Consider the following 16,131-nt stretch of genomic DNA (forward strand, 5'->3'; position numbering starts at 1 on the left):
TATTAAAATTATTAAAAATAGTTACCATTACCTAAAATAGTAACCCAAGTAACTATATTCTAGGTGCTTTTCATACATATTATATCTTCATCTTATAACTATGCCAAGTAGGTATGCCTATGTCCAATTTACAGATAAATGAAATTCAGAGAAGTCAAGTAACTTATCCAAGGTCAACAGCTAGTAAACGGCAGTGCCAGAATTTGAAATTGCCTGTATCTTCCTACCACATCACTTTGCCTCTCAGTTAAATCTGCATTTTCCCTGTATTGCTTAAAATGTTATTTGATTGCCTTTCAATCCAGTAGATTATAAGTTTCTTACAGGGGCTGTTTCAACTGAAGCTTGTAATATTAAATTGTCTGGTACAATTTACACTCAATATGTGTTGGAAAATCCAAAAAAAAAAGTCCATCAGGAGAAATATATTGTTGAAAACCAATGACTGCAGTCAGACCAGCAAAGAATCCAAGCTATAAAAAGTACAAATGGTAGTTGCAGGCTGATCAAGAAAAGGACAGTCTGGCTGGGAAGTAGCATTTTCAGCTGTTCCTCTATGTTGGCAGCCTTTCAAAGCCACACAACCATTAAATGCATTAGTATAAGGAAGACTGTGATAACACCAGTCAGCTGTGCAAAATGAATCTAAGAGTGATTGACAGATAAGTAGAATTGAAGTAGCAAATTGCTAAAAAGATCAGCCAGAACTGTGAAACATAAAATGATACTTCAGTGTGGGTTAAAAGAGAAAGAGTTGACTTGTCCATCACTAGAGCCACTTTGGGAGATCAGTCAAGTATTTCTTGAACTTCTCAGAACAAGCAGGGATATTTATACTGAATAAGGTTAAACTTCTCCTTGAAGTATCACCTGGACAATGCTCACTACCATACAAAGATGATCTTTGAGTCTAAATCACTTCTGTCTCCTGTATATAGCTCTTTCCCTTCATCAGGAAGATAGGAGACTGGTTTTAAAACAATGATATAATGTTGGGCTCTATATGGTAGAGCTCTGTAAATTTCAGGAAATAGTTTGGGATTGCATCTGAAAAAGAGTATCATCAGTGTCTGGGCTCCATTTGTACAAGGAGACTTTGCATTTGCTCATGGTAGACATGGCTAATCAATCACAGTTATCTTCATCGAGCCTCAGTATTTTCCAACACAGCAATTCAGACAACCCTGACTAATTAGGCACTTATGAAGTGAGCTAAGCCATGAAAGCAAGAGCCTCATGCCTATTTTATTAACAACTTTACACACAAGACTTAGCGTAATTATGCAATAATTGTTGAATGAATGAATGTCATGGCTGACTTATACCAATTCTCTCAAATTTAGACTCATTGAATATACTTCTTAAAAGATCACAGGACTTCGGAATCATCTAATCTAATCTCCTGGCAATCATCCTTGGAACCCAAGCTTTCTAACTCCCAGCACTGTATTTCTTATACTCTACATAAAAAGAATTTCCCTTATTATTAAAGGAGAAAGAGCTTGAAAATAGGAGACCAGACAGTTTTCTGAGTGGGCCAGGGTTTGTGTTTTTGAAGGTTTTAATCAGAGAGAATACATTAAATGTAAGGTGATACCCAAAATATGACCCCCAGAAACTCCTGGTCTGGAATAAGCACATAAGTACACAGGGACGTAATTTGATAAAAGTTTCACCAAATCACCTTGAAGCTTTTAGTTGCAGAGAAACGATTAATTTTTCAGCAATGACTGAGCAAGGGAAGGTTCTCTACACCCATGTTCTGTATTGAAGACTGTTGAGGCTTTGAATTCATTCCTTATCCTTGAGTTTGCAGCTGATGACGATGAGGTGGCCGTATTTGGAAAGCCAACCTCAAAGGAGCCCATTGACCAAAGCCAGTCCAAAATGAGGAAAGAGAGCCAAGTACTCATCTGTGATGACTTTTTCCTCAAACACATTATTCAAAGAGCAGCATTTTGTCCACCTAGCTCAGAACACATGAGGATGAAAGTGTCGATTTCAATATTTTTTCAACTTCCTTTTCTTATATGGATATAAAGCTCTTATTACCTTCTACTGATCTTGAGAAGATAGTTACTGGTCTACAAAAAAAATTCTTCCATACAAGTTGAATCCTCTGTCTCCCTTTCCCCATTCATGTTTTGTTCCAAAGACCCCTTTGCTGTCCTGGGAGTAGAAGTGGAGAGCTAAGGATCCTTCAGTTGCCTGAAGATGATGGCTCCCATCATCTCTATGACCTCATCTCTTACTATCCTCCTCTATGCTCTCTTGACTTCAGCCACATTGGCCTCCCTGCTATTTGTTCCTTTAACACACCAGGCACTGCTTTATCCATTCCTTCAGAGACAGGGTTCTCCCAGACCCCCTTGGCTAATTCTCTCTTCTTCTCTAAGTCTTTGCATAAATGTTACTTTCTCAATGAGGCCTCCCCGAACTCCACATTTAAAATTACAACCTTCAACCCAATTACCTGGCACTCTTAATCCCCCTTGCTCTGCTACTTTTTTTCCCCAAAGCACGTATCACCCTCTAACAGTCTATAAAATGTACTTATTAGGTCTAGTATATATTCTCTCATTCTGCCTTCCAAGGTTAAAGATCTTTGTTTACTAATGCATTTAAAACTCCCAGAACAGTAATGAGGATATTATAGGTTCGCAAATAATTGTTGATGAATAAATGAATGAATTCTTAAGAAAAAACTTAGGAAAAGCTGTGAAACAACAGCAACAGCTCAGAGAAGCTAACCAAGGGAGCTCCATCTGGAGCTTTTTATGTTCTCTTTCCACTCAGCCTGAAATTTTACCAATTATAGATTTATTTGACATAAGGGATATTATCTTTTTTAACATCTTTATTGGAGTATAATTGCTTTACAATGGTGTGTTAGTTTCTGCTTTATAACAAAGTGAATCAGCTATACATACACATATATCCCCATATCTCCTCCCTCTTGTGTCACCCTCCCACCCTCCCTATCCCACCACTGTAGGTGGTCACAAAGCACCGAGCTGATCTCCCTGTGCTATGTGGCTGCTTCCCACTAGCTATCTATTTTACATTTGGTAGTGTATATATGTCCATGCCACTCTCTCACTTCGTCCCAGCTTACCCTTACCCCTCCCCGTGTCCTCAAGTCCATTCTCTACGTCTGGGTCTTTATTCCTATCCTGCCCATAGGTTCTTCAGAACCATTTTTTCTCTTTTTTAGATTCCATATAAGGGATATTATCTTTTAAAATGCAAATACTGTGGTGTTCGTGCTAAGGACTGTCAGTTACTAACACATTATTGTGAATCAGTTTGAGTTCAGTCACTCTCTCCCAGTTTCTAATGGAGACCAGCTTCCTGATGAGGACAAGAATGGTAGAGGGAGCTAGGACATTTTGGAACACAATGACTTTAGGGAGTTTGGAAGTCCTCGGTGGGCACCAAAGTGGGTAGGTTTAAGGCAGTATAATAGGACTCAGCCTCTAGGGATGGGAATCCACATTTACATATTAATGTTTAGTTTCTGTGATGATCTTTTCAAAATCCCTCGAAGAAAAGTTTGTTTAGATCAATGACCTCTTCCCTTAAATCAATAAGTTCTGTTGGCCAAGTAGAGCCTACTTCCCAAAATGTGCCCAGCAGGAGCTTGTTTAAAGGAATAAACGGGAACAGGGATGGTCATTTGGTTTCCTGGATCTCTCACTGTGTCTCTTGCCAAGAGGCTAAAAATGCTTATCAGATTTGCTTCATCTAGAAAGAATGGTTCTGTTTCCCTTGCAGCTCTCTACAGGCTGGTCCAGCTGATTAGCTATCCAGATTTCACCGTCCAACACTGTGGCACTTCTATAATTTATTCGGCTGCCATGAATAACATAAACATTATAGCCTACACAAACATCACTCTATGGGTGTTTTATGACTGTTAGATTGCTGACGGTCAGGCTGTTTTCAGAGTCAACACATCAGTCTGTAGTGTCCAGGGGTTTCAGACCCAATCAAAGATCTGAACCAAACAACTTTGGGATAATGGTTGAGGGACTGTGTGGGGTTGGTATAAGCAGTGGTGCATTGAACTCAAGCTTAAAAGTTTGTGGCCATTAAAGTTATTCATATTCTAAGGCTGCAGAAGCTTAATGAAATCATTTTCCTCCCATCTTTCCTGGATACCAAATGATTATTTGTAGTGCAATTTGAGATTTGAGAAAACAAGAAAGGATAGGAGGAGAAAGCTATTGACTCTCAAGGCATCGTGTCCCTGTGAGTCAAAGGGAGGGGCGTCTTTACAGAAAAGCTGGAAATTCCTCTGCAGATTCTTCTGGATTAAACGTCTTCTACAATAAATAATAATAACAGCTACCATTTACGGAATGTGCACTCCTTGTCAAGCACTGTATACGTAAGGTTGCATTTGGTCCTCATGATAGCTCCCTAGAGATGGGCGTTATCTTTGTTCTACAGATGAAACAAATATCTCATTGGATATCTGCCCAGGCTCCCAAAATAAGGAAGGGGCAGAATCAGAGCCCAAATTAGTGGCTGAGCTAACATGCACGTGCTTCCTCACTTCATTACACTATCCCCACAGAGGAACCATGAAGGGTATCTGGGTCTCTTGGCGCTGTCTAGAGAGAGGATTTCAAGATAGTTGTTTTACACTAGAAATTTCCCCCATTAGAGCGTGGAGTCAGCTTTCAGACTGAGAATTCCCTTCATCTTTGTCTTCTTATCAAGCCCTGTGACAAGAAGAGTGGTGTGGACCCCACCTCTTCCTCCCACCTGGGCAATCAGCTGCCCACAGGAAACATACATTCTTCTCTGCTGCTCAGTGCCATAAGCTTCACATGGAGAGGGCTGCAGGTTATATACCTGGAGAGCGAAGGCATCAAGAGGGCGACACAGGTCATCCCTGACTGTGCTCCCCGTCACAAGAAGAACAACAACTCTTCATGAGCAAGACAGCACTAAGGGAATCCTAGAACATGGGGGTGAGGCTGAAGCACCCTCCTCCACCACAGAGACCAAGACACACCGCATTAGAAGGATAAGAGAAGCAGTTACACGTGACTGCATTGCCTCTCTCTCGGGCCAGCACAGCACCCTGCTGAGAAGTCTCCCTAGTGCCTTTGATTCCTCCAATGGGAAAAGAGCACAGGGGTTTCAACCCTCTCTCCCAACACTGCGGGTCACTTTGTGGGAGCCCCTACTCTGGTCTCCCCCTTGCGGACTGCAAGGGAATCACTGGGAATCTGAAACTATGATAGAGAAGGGGGAGGGGACACGCAACAACCAGCACTCGGATCTTGGCAGATGGAGCTCATTATCAACCAGCAACTTTGATCACCTGTAGACCCAAGCTGGTGGTCCACTCTGACCAGGGAACCCACTGGGAGGCAGATCTGCCTGCCTCTAGGTCCTCAAATGAGGAATTTTACCATTCTTACAGTCTGGTTTGCCTACACCCATGAAAAAAACCGAGTCATAGCCCCACTCACTGGGGAGAGTGTTGCCTGACCCCATCTGGCCAGAGGGGTTGGTAAGAGCACCTAGGAGCTGGGTAGCCTAGCACTGCTCTAGCTGAGAGGTGAGTGGGAGCCAACTGCCCACAGAGCAAAGCCAATACAGGGAGTTCTTCCACTACGCCCAGACAGAGGATTCACTCATAGCCAAGGCTGAGGGTGGCTCAACCCCTCGCAACCAGAAAGCCTGCTTGGAAAAAACTGGAGAGGCCTGGAGTGGCCCCTCTCTCTTCCACCAGACAAGGGAATGGAAACACAGCAGCCCTACCTGCTGTAGAAGGTGTTTCCTAGTCCCATCTGTCAAGAAGGGCTGGTGAGAACACCTGGAGCCTGCATAACCCAGCAATGTTTGAGCTAAGGGACTGGGAGGCATAGCCAATAATGTGCAGAGCAGAGCCAGTGGCCCTTTTTGGCCAGGGAACTTGGGGCATGGGTTGGCTTAAGGCAACAAATAAAGAGCTTTACCAGTTTTAGAGCTGCTATTCCAACGCTCCTGGGCAGGGAAACAAATTCATAGCCCCACTCATTGCTGAATACCACTCATTGCCTTCAGCCTGCCTGACCAGGAACCTAACTAGAGCACATGGGATGCAGTGTAGCCCATCCAACAGGCCTGTTTACACTGACACTTGAACAGAGAGCATAGCTCATGGCTTTCCCTGTCTGCAGGACAAAACTGATGACCTAACCTGACCAGGGAATTAAGTGTACATTCTTGCCTGACATGGGTCTCCAAACAATGTGTGTTAGAGGCCCTGGGCCCCATCCTACTGCCCTGCCATAGCAAGGAAGCTAATTTATAGCCCTATCTACTACTGAATATAGTAGTCAGTCCCAACAATCTAGAAAGCCTGACCAGAGAATCCAGGCAAACATGGAGCCCATTCTATAACCTCACTTGAGAACCAAGCCAGCAGTACTCAACTAATAGGTCCCCATCCCCAAAGAGCCTGAACAGTTGCCTTGCCCCCAAATAAACCATAATAGCAGGTCCCACCTGCCCAAGAATATTACCAGCAGACACACCCACAACCCAAACTGAGCTGACTAGTGAAAATCTGTCTCTGTCAATGCAAACCTGTAATGTCTAATTACTCAAATGTGCAGATAATGACATAAGGATTCAAGGGTCACAAAAAATCATGTAAACATGACATCAAAGGAAACAAGCTCCAACAACTGATGCTAAAGAAATGGAGATCTATGAACTTTCAAAGAATTCAGAATAATCCTTTTTTTGTTTGTTTTTTTTAACATCTTTATTGGAGTATAATTGCTTTACAATGGTGTGCTAGTTTCTGCTTTATAACAAAGTGAATCAGTTATACATATACACATATATCTCTTCCCTCTTGCGTCTCCCTCCCTCCCACTCTCCCTATCCCACCCCTCTAGGTGGTCACAAAGCACCGAGCTGATCTCCCTGTGCTATGCGGCTGCTTCCCACTAGCTATCTATTTTACGTTTGGTAGTGTATATATGTCCATGCCACTCTCTCACTTTGTCCCGGCTTACCCTTCCCCCTCCCCATATCCTCAAGTCCATTCTCTAGTAGGTCTGTGTCTTTATTCCTGTCTTACCCCTAGGTTCTTCGTGACCTTTTTTATTTTTTGCGAACTATAAGAACATGCAGACAGACAACTAAGCAAAGTAAGAAAAAAAATGCATGAACAAAACAAGAAGCTGGGCAAAGAAGTAGAAACCATTAAAAAAAACCTAACAGAAACCCTACAGTTGAAAAATATAATAACTGAAGAATACAATAAAAAGTTTAAAAAGCAAACTTGAAAATGCAGAACTAGTGAAATAGAGGATAAGGAATTTGCAATTACCTTATCAGAGGAACAAAAAGAAAAATAAAAAAGATGAAGAAAGCCTAAAGGACATATAGGACACAATTGAAAAAACAATATTCACATTATGGGATTTCCAGAAGGAGAAAATAGAAAAGGACAGAACGTATATTTAAAGTAATAACAGCTGAAAACTTCCCAAACCTAGAACCAGAAGCTGGAAGCCTCAGCATGAGATAAGTCCTGAAAACCAATTGGACTGGAGGTCAGTGACACCTACCAGACCACCCACAGTAGTTACTCTGCCAAAAGAGAAGGACCCATGTAGCCCACATAGGGGATATCCCTAGAGCATATACCTCTGGTGACCAGAGGGGAGTGTGCAGCTGGTATGTAGCCTACCAGCTACATACATCCTTTTTATAGGATGTCTCCTATGAAAGGCCACTTCTCCGAGGTCAGGAAATGTAAACCTACCAGATACATAGAAATAAAAACAGCAATTAGGCAAAATGAGGCAACAGAGGAACATGTTTCAAACGAAGGAACAAGCTAAAACCCCAGAGCAACAACTAAGTGAAGTGGAAATAGGCAATCTACTCAATAGAGAGTTCAAGGTAATGATCACAAAAGATCAAAGAGCTTGAGAGAAGAATGGATGAACAGAGTGAGAAGTTAGAAGTTTTTAAACAGAGTTAGAAAATATAAAGAACAAAACAGAGATGAATAATACAATAACTGAAATGAGAAGTACACTAGAAGGAATCCACAGTAGATTAAATGATACAGAGGAATGGATCAGTGAGCTGGAAGAGGGAGTAATGGAAATCACTGAAGCCAAACAGAAAAAAGAAAAAAGAATAAAAAGAAATGAGGACAGCTTAAGAGACCTTTGGGACAACATCAAGCGTACTAACACTTGCGTTGTAGGGGTCCCAGAAAGAAAAAAGAGAGGCGCAGAGAATATATTTGAAGACATAATAGCTGAAAACTTCCCTAACCTAGGGAAGGAAATAGGCATTCAGGTCCAGAAAGCAGAGAGAGTCCCAAACAGAATCAAGCCAAAGAGGACCATACAAAGACACATTGTCAAAAATTGTAAAAAATTAAAGACAGACTATTAACAGCAGCAGGGAAAAGCAACCAAGTTATATATAAGGGAACTCCCATAAGGCTATCAGATGACTTTTCATCACAAACTCAGTACTCCAGAAGGGTGTGGCATGATATATTTAAAGTAATGAAAAGGAAAAACCTACAACCAAGAATACTCTACCCAGCCAGACTTTAAGACTTGAAGGAGAGATCAAAGTTTTACAGGCAAGATAAAGCTAAAAGAGTTCATCACTACTAAATCAGCTTTATAAGAAATATTAAAGGGACTTCTCTAGGCAAAAAAAAAAGGACACAACTAGAAACATGAAAATTACAAAGGAAAAAGCCCATTGGTAAAGGCAAATATACAGTAAAAGGTTATAAATTAACCACATACAAAGCTAGTAGGAAAGTTAAGAGACAAAAGCAGTAAACATCACCTACACATCTGCAATAAGTAGTTAAGGAATACACAAGACAAAATGATGTCGGGAATTCCCTGGTGGTCCAGTGGTTAGGACTCCGCGTGTTCACTGCTGGAGCCTGGGTTCAACCCCTGGTTGGGGAACTAAGATCCCGCAAGCTTCATGCAGCGTGGCCAAGAAAAAACCAAAACAAAACAGAAAGATGTAAAATATTATGTCAAAAACATTCATGGAGGGAGGGGAGTAAAAATGCAGGGTTGTTAAAAGGCCTTTGAAATTGAGAGATATGCAATTTAAAATAATCATGTGTGTATTAAACCTCATGGTAATCACATACCAAAAATCTATAATACAGAAAAGATAAAGGAATCCAAACATAACGCTAGAGGTACCGTAGTCATCAAATCACAAGGGAAGAGAACAAAAGAAGAAACAGACAAAAAAGAACAACCCCCAAACAATGAGCAAAATGGTAATAAGTACATGCTTATCAATAATTACTTTAAATGGACTAAATGCTTCAATCAAAGGAAAGAGTGGCTGAATGGATACAAAGACAAGACCCATATATGTGCTGCCTACAAGAAACTCACCTCAGATCTAAAGACATACAGACTGAAAGCAAAGGGATGGAAAAAGGTATTTCATGCAAATGGAAATCAAAAGAATGCTGGGGTAGCAATACTTATCAGACAAAATAGACTTTAAAACAAAGACTGTAACAAGAGACAAAGAAGGACATTACATAATGATTAAAGGATCAATACAATGAAATATAACAATTACAAGTATATATGCAGCCAACATAGGAGCACCTAAATACATAAAATATTAACAGACCTAAAGGGATAAATTGGCAGTAACAATAATTGTAGGGGACTTTACCGTCCCACTTACAGTGGACAGATCATTCAGACCAAAAAAAGAAAAAAATCAATAAGGAAACAAACACTGGCCTTATATGCCACATTAGACCACGTGGATTTAATAGATCTATACAGACCATTCCAACCAAAAGCAGCTGAATGCAGTTTTTCAATTGCACATGGAACATTCTCCGGGATAAATAACATGCTAGGGCGCAAAAACAAGTCTCAGTAAATTTAAGAAAACTGAAATCATATAAAGCATCTTTCCGACCACAATGCTATGAGACTAAAAATCAACTACAAGGAAAAAAAATTGCAAAAAACAAATGGAAGCTAAACAACATGCTACTGAACAACCAATGGAGCACTGAAGAAATCAAAGAAGAAAAAAATCAAAAAATAGCTGGAGACAAATGAAATTAAAAAGAAATCCAAAATCTGTGGGACACAGATCAGAAAAGCAGTTCTAAGAGGCAAGTTTATAGTGATACAAGCCTATATTAGGAAATAAGAAAAATCTCTAACGACCTAACCTTACATCTAAACTAACTAGAAAAAGAACAAACAAAACCCAAAGTTAGCAGAAGGAAAAAAAAAATCATAAATATCAGAGCAGAAATAAATGAAATAGAGACTAAAAAACAATAAGATCAATGAAACTAAGAGTTGGTTCTTTGGTTCCTTAAAAAAATAAAAATAGAGCTACCATATGATCCTGCAATCCCACTCCTGGGCATATATCCAGAGAAAAACATGGTTTGAAAGGATACAGGCACCCCAGTGTTCATTGCAGCACTGTTTACGATAGCCAAGACAAAGAAGCAACCTAAATGTCCACCGACAGATGAATGGATAAAGAAGCTGTGGTACATAAACACAATGTAATATTACTCAGCCATTAAAAAGAATGAAATAATGCCATTTGCAGCAACATGGATGGACCTGGCGATTATCATACTAAGTGAAGTAAGTCAGAGAAAGACAAATATTGCATAATATCGCTTATAAGCAGTATCTTAAAAAAATGATATAAATGAACATATTTACAAAACAGAAACAGATTTACAGACTTAGAGAACAAACTTATGGTTACCAAGGGGGAAGGGTGAGGAGGAGGGTTAGACTGGGAGTTTGGGATTGACATGGGACATCTATTTAAAATAGATGACCAACAAGGACCTACTGTATAGCACAGGGAACTCTGCTCAATATTCTGTAACAACCTAAATCGGAAAAGAATTGGAAACAGAATAGAAACATGTATATATATAACTGAATCACTTTGCAGTACACCTGAAACAACATTGTTATTCAACTATATCCAACATAAAATAAAAATTAAAAAAATAAAAATGAGTTGGTTCTTTGAAAAGCTAAACAAACCTGATAAACCTTTAGCCAAACTCATCAAGAAAAAAAGGAAGGGGCCCCAAATCAATAAAGTTAGAAATGAAAGAGGAGAAGTTATAACTGACACCACAGAAATATAAAGGATCACAAGAGATTACTGTGAACAACTATATGTCAATAAAATGGGCAATATATAGAAGAAATAGATTCCTGGAAATGTACAATCTCCCAATACTGAACCAGAAAGAAAAAGAAAAATATGAACAGACCAATTATCAGTAATAAAACCGAATCAGTAATAAAGAAAAAAAAAAAACTCCCAACAAACAAAAGTCCAGGACTAGATGGCTAAACAGATGTCTTCTATCAAACATTTAGAGAAGAGTTAATACCTATCCTTCTCAAACTATTCCAAAAAATCGCAGAGGAAGGAACACTTCCAAACTTTTTCTATGAGGCTAGCATCACCCTGATACCAAAACCAGACAAAGATATCACACAAAAAGAAAGTTACTGTCTAATATCACTGATGAACATAGATGCAAAAATCCTCAACAAATTAACAAACTGAATCCAACAATATATTAGAAGGATCATACAATATGATCAAATGGGATTTATCCCAAGAATGCAAGAATGGTTCAATATCTACAACTCATGTGACATACCACATAAAAAATTGAATAAAAGACTAGCCAGAGCAGCCGAAGCCCTGCAGGAACCAAACTGGTGGCTGGCAGTGGACCCTCTCTAGGGCCTAAGACGGATCTTGTACCCAATTGTTTTTTTACACCATATATATATTTGGCCACATGGCCACAGGATGACATCTTCCGACAAGCTATCAGTCTCCTGATTATAACAAATCTCAGTGCATATAACCTTTATTTCTTCTTTGCAACACTGAGTTATTATTTTCTATGATCATTCATTAATGAAACACTCACAATTTTTCAAGAATCAAGTTTATCAAGAGATTATGCATTCTGTCCAGTCAATGCCATGGATCAGCATCCCCAGAGTTTCACTGTTCCTGACAGAGGTTACAGCAAATTGTATGACAGCATAAAGAGTTTCCATATGGCTGGTTTTGACTCATTGCTGTTATCCTGCTCTTTCTCTTTTTCACTGACATGCTGATCTACTGGATTCACAGAGGTCTTCATCATAGACTTGTATGTAAGTGCTTACACAAACATCACACCTGGAAGATTCTGACTCCATTTACAAGTCATGCTTTTCACCATCTGGCTGGCGTCCTTCAGAGTCTGCCTTGCCACATATACCTTTTTATTTTCCCCTTACACACGGTAGTTTATTTAGGTTTGTATGTCTTGGTCAATATCTGGACAATTTCCATTCATGATGGTGACTTTCATGTTCCCCAAATCTTAAGGCCATTTATTAATGGCTCAGCTCATCATACAGACCACCACATGCTCTTTGACCATAACTATGGACAGTATTTCACATTGTGGGATAGAGTTGGAGGCTCCTTCAAAAATCCCTCCTCCTTTGAAGGGAATGGACCAATTAGTCATGTGAAGATGACAGAAGAAGAGAGCAAGAGCCATGCAGGAAATGGTTGTAAAAATGAAAAATTATTCAATGTAGAGTGTACAAAGACTGAGTAGATTATTGCCCAATTATTAAATATTTTTGGTTAAGAAAAATAATCTACATACATACAGCCAAGAGGCATAGCAAGTGAATAGTATCATTTGAAAATCAGTATTGTGGGTATAGCTGAGTAATGATCATAATGGTAGGTCAAGGGAACATGTCCTGAATACCAAGATTTTAACCTCATGCTTGAAATAATGGACGTTGGTCTAAGGGACAAATTGTGTCTTTCTAGCCAGCAGATCTGTAATTTGAATAGCTTGAACAATGATTTTTTTAAAAGACAGAGGATAAATTATCAAGGGGACTAGGTTATGCCCTTTTGCCTTAATTCATCCATATTCATTAAGTAAAATTCATTGTGCTTAATAGTATCAAGACTAAACACCACAACAAAGAAATATTACTATAAAGATTGTTCGTTGTTTCAGGAATGACTAAGTATTCAGTATTTGTATGATAATGACGACTTGTAGTATTTTGTTCAAGTGGAAACACTGGTGTGAAAAAAATTGTTATATAATGTATTAGCAGCTCAGTGGCCTGATTAATAGCAGGTGGTATAAAATTATCGTCTTCCTACACATAGAAAACTTATTTTCTGGAGACGCTGTCAAATATTACATTTTACTGATGAACAAATAAATTGGAATTTTAGAAAATATTAATACTACCATGATTTAATCCAGATCTGGGATTATTTAAAGATTTTGATGGTTAGTTTTAAACCATTATTTAATAAGTGTAAAATTATGTGACTGAATATATTTAGAAAGGGAAATTTGACGCCCAAATAATATATTTGATCCTACTGACTTTTTAATTAAATTGATGCATTTATGTTTCAAAGTTACAATCCTGTGATTTTCTATAAAAAGAAATAGTTGCCAAATATTTAGGCCTATCACTGAAGATTAGTTTTGAAATCTTATTTTCCCTCCTCTTTCTTCACTTTTCCCCATTTCCTCTACAAAAAGATTTAACAAATACTTTTATAAAGAAATGTCATGTGTTACAACAAATATGTTGGGAAAACATGGTTTGCAAAGATATTCTATAATCTATTTATGTAAAAATAAAAGTTGATTATGACTGTTTAAAAAATTGAATAAAAATAATATGATCATCTCAATGGATGCAGAAAAAGCCTTTGACAAAATTCAACATTCATTTATGATTAATCCTTTATACCCACTTTGTGAAGAGTTAACACACCTCAATGCAATAAAGGCCATATATGAGAAGTCCACAGCCAACATCATACCCTGATAAAAAGGTGAAAGCATTTCCTCTAAGATCAGGAACAAGACAAGAATATCCACTCTCCCCACTTTTATTCAGCATAGTATTGGAAGTCCTAGCCACAGAAATCAGATAAGAAAAATGGGAAAGAAAGAAGTAAAATTGCCACTGTTTTCAGATGACATGGTACTATACATAGAAAATCCTAAAGACACCACTGAAAAACTACTAGAGTTCAATGAATTTGGCAAGGTTGCATGCTACAAAATTAATATACAGAAGTATGTTGCATTTCTGTACACTGATTATGAACTATCAGAAAGACATTTAAAAAAGAGTCTCATTTATCATCATATCAAAAAGAATAGGATACCTAGGAATAAGTCTAACTAGGGAGATAAAATAACTTGTATTTGGAAAACTATAAGACACTGTGAAAGAAACTGAAGATGACACAGATGGAAAGATATACCTTGTTCATGGACTTGGAGAATTAATACTGTTAAAATGATCACACTTCCTAAGGCAATCTACAGATTCAATGAAATTCCTACAAAAATACTGAACACATCTCACCCAATTAGAATAAATAATTCTAAAATTTGTATGTAAACACAAAACACCCTGAACAGCCAAAACAATCTTGAGAAAGAACACAGAGGTATCACATTCCCTGACTTCAGACTATAATACAAAGCTACGATAATCAAAACAGTATAGTGCTGGAACAAAAATATACACATAGATCAAAGGGAAAGAATAGAGAGCTCATAAATAAACCCGCATGGTTAACTAATCTATGATAAAGGAGGCAAGAATTTACAACGGGGAAAAGACAATCTCTTCAGTAAGTGGTGCTGAGAAAACTGAACAGCTACAGGTAAAAGAATGAAATTAGAACATTTCTTCACATCTTATACAAAAATGAACTCAACATGGATTAAAGTCCTAAAGGTAAGACCAGAAACCATAAAACTCCTAGAAGAAAACATAGGCAGAATACTCCTTGACATAAATCACAGTAATATTTTTTGTTTCCTAAGGCAAAGGAAACAAAAGCAAAAATAAACAAATGGCACCTAATTAAACTTAAAAGCTTTTGCACAGCAAAGGAAACCACTAACAAAATGAAAAACAGCCTACAGACTGGGAGAAAATATTTTCAGGTGATGACTATAACGGGGTTAATATCTAAAATACATAAACAGCTCATACTACTAAATATCAAAAAAGCAAACTCAATCAAAAAATGGGCAGAAGACCTGAATAGACATTTTTCCAAACAAGACATACTGATTGCTAACAGGCAAATGAAAAGATGCTTGACATCACTAATCAGGGAAATGCAAATCAGAACGACAGTGAAATATCACCTCACACCTGTCTGAATGGCTATGATCAAAAAGGACCACGAATAACAAATGTTGATGAGGATGTGGAGAAAAGGGAACCCTTGTCTACTGTTGGTGTGAGTGTAAATTGGTGTAGCCACTATCAAAAACAGTATGGGGGTTCCTCAACAAACTAAAAGTACTAAATGATCCAGCAATTCCAGTCCTGAGTATAGATCAAAAGGAAACAAACACACTAATTTGAAGAGATACATGCACACCAATTTTCACAGCAGCATTATTATAATAGCCAAGACATGAAAGCAACCTAACTGTCCATCAACAGATGGGTGAAGAGGTGAGATATCTATATCTAAACACACACACATAGTGGAATGCTATTTAGCCTTAGAAAAGAATGAAATTTTGTCATTTGCAAAAACATGGATGGACCTGAAGGGTATTATGCTTAGTAAAGTAAGTCAGACAAAGAAAGACAAATATTGTATGTTACCACTTACAGTGGAATCTAAAAAATACAACAAACTAATGAATATAATAAAAGAGAAACAAAGTCACAAACTGGTGGTGACCAGTGGGGAGAGGGAGGAGTGAGGGCAAAAAAGTATGGGGAGAGTGGAAGTGAGCCCTAAACCAAGATGGTGGAGTAGAAGGACGTGCTCTCACTCCCTCTTGTGAGAACACCAGAATCACAACTAGCTGCTGGACAATCATTTGAGAGGAAGACAATGAAACTCACCAAAAAAGATACCCTACATCCAAAGACAAAGGAGAAGCCATAATAAGATGGTAGGAGGGGCAAAATCACAATAAAATCAAATCCCATAACTGCTGGGTGGGTGACGCACAGACTGGAGAACACTTATACCACA

At 38.5% G+C, this 16,131-nt stretch overlaps 1 pseudogene; it reads left to right on the top strand.

Moving 5' to 3' along the window:
• The first annotated feature begins 7,815 nt into the window (after window positions 1–7,815).
• Window positions 7,816–12,676, top strand: LOC116756365 (annotated as a pseudogene).
• Window positions 12,677–16,131: the final 3,455 nt, after the last annotated feature.

The sequence above is a fragment of the Phocoena sinus genome, chromosome 7 (assembly GCF_008692025.1).
Source record: "Phocoena sinus isolate mPhoSin1 chromosome 7, mPhoSin1.pri, whole genome shotgun sequence".
Lineage (NCBI taxonomy): Eukaryota > Metazoa > Chordata > Mammalia > Artiodactyla > Phocoenidae > Phocoena > Phocoena sinus.